This window comes from Microtus ochrogaster, chromosome 21 (genome assembly GCF_000317375.1).
Source record: "Microtus ochrogaster isolate Prairie Vole_2 chromosome 21, MicOch1.0, whole genome shotgun sequence".
NCBI lineage: Eukaryota > Metazoa > Chordata > Mammalia > Rodentia > Cricetidae > Microtus > Microtus ochrogaster.
In genome coordinates this window covers 45,698,937-45,700,759 of record NC_022022.1, presented here as the reverse complement: position 1 = coordinate 45,700,759, position 1,823 = coordinate 45,698,937, and the positions used below count along the sequence as shown (strand labels likewise).

At 48.8% G+C, this 1,823-nt stretch overlaps 1 protein-coding gene across 1 annotated transcript in view; it reads left to right on the top strand.

Annotated features, from left to right (window-relative positions):
• Slc44a5 (solute carrier family 44 member 5) overlaps positions 1-1,823 on the top strand; it is a 235,009-nt gene that overhangs the window by 228,171 nt on the left and 5,015 nt on the right. The window lies entirely within an intron of this gene.

Below are 1,823 nucleotides of genomic sequence, written 5' to 3'. Positions count from 1 at the left end.
TGGAGGTAGTGGTGATGGTGTAGGTGGTGGTGATGGTGGTGGTGGAGGAGGTGGTGGTGGTGGTGGAGGTGGTGGTGATGATGATGATGGTGATGTGGAGGTGGAGGTAGTGGCGGAAGAAGTGGTGGTGATGGTGGTGATGGTGATGATGTGGTGGTGGTGGTGTGGTCATGGTGGTAGTGGATCTGAGGATTGAACCTAGGTCCTTGCCCTTGCTGGGAGAGTACTGTAAGCTCTATTGCTATTTTCATCTGGTCTTCCCTCCTTGTATCTCTAGCAAACCAGGAGGTAGGGTCAGGATGTAAGAGAACAGAACCCTGTAGCCATGTTATGGCTGAGAGATAATTTCTCTGTCACATGGGGTTTTCGGAGAGGCAGGCAGAGGAAGCTTACTTCCTGAGAAAATGCCTTGTGGAAGACCGGCGGTTTTAAGGCAGGTCAGGAAGAAAGATAATTGCCGAAGGGGAAAAAAATTCTAGAAAATAACATAATCTGATGTTTTCTAAGCATTTGAGAATCAATTTTCATTAAACAAAGAAATCTGAAAACGTTATTCACTAGAGATGGCTTATGAGGAATGTGAAGAATAATCTTGGCCTAGGGTCTCTGGTTTATTTAAGAAAATGGAAAAAAAAGACTGAAAAGATGGCTCATCTGGTAAATTTCCTTGTTACCAAGCTTGGTGACCTGAATTCTAGACCCACTGTCTGAGTCAGGGCTTCTATAGCTGTGAAGAGACAGCATGCCCATGGCAGTTCTTATAAAGGAAACATCTAGTTGGAGCTGGCTCACAGTTCAGAGGTTCAGTCCATTGTTATCATGGGGGAACTTGGCAGAACGCAGGCGCAGGCAAAGGCAGCCATGGTGCTGGAGAAGGAGCTGAGCGTTCTGCATCCTGATCCGCAGGCAGCAAAAGGAGACAGTGTCCCACACTGGGCATAGCGTGAATATCGAGGTCTCATATGATTGCTCAAGCTGCCCATTCAAACCACCGCTCCTGTGGTGGAAGGGGAGTTCCCTCACCTTCATACATGAACCATGGCCCATGCATACACGCACATACACATAAATATGTGAGTCTAATAAAAAGAAAACTAAAGGAAAAAAGGAAAGGGAGATGGGCTGCTGTTTCCGCACTTAGGAACGTATAGTTTTGCAGAAGGCTAGAGTTAGATTTTCAGTGACTCCCGGCTCCCATGAAGGGTGATTTATGTCCTCCTATAACTAGATCTCCCTGGGGACCGGACACCTCTGGCCTCTGGACACTTGCAGTTATGTGCACATACCCCACACCTACCAGTAAAATAACTTCAATGACTTTAGGACTGAGGAAATGGTTCAGTCAGCAAAGTGTGTGTCACATCAGCATGTTCAGTCTCCAGAACCCATGGAAGAAGTTGGGAATCGTGGTGCCTGCTTGTGATCCCGGCACTGGGGAGGCAGAGCAGTGGATCCCTGGAGCTTACTTGTCAGCCAGCCTAGCCTACTTGGCGAGCCCCAGGCCGTGGACAACATCATCTCAGAAAGGAAAGTGGACAGCTCCTGAGAAGTCAGTGCTGCCTGAGGTTGACCTCCGGCTCTCATGGGCATGTGTGTGCACATACATGTGCGCACACACACATGTGCACCCACACACATGTGCACCCACACACGTGAATCCACACACATACATGTGCACCCACACACATGTGCACCCACACACATACATATGCACCCCCACACACCTGTTCATCCACACACATGTGCACCCACACACATGTGCCCACACACCTGTTCATCCACACACATGTGCACCCACACACATACATGTGCACCCACACACA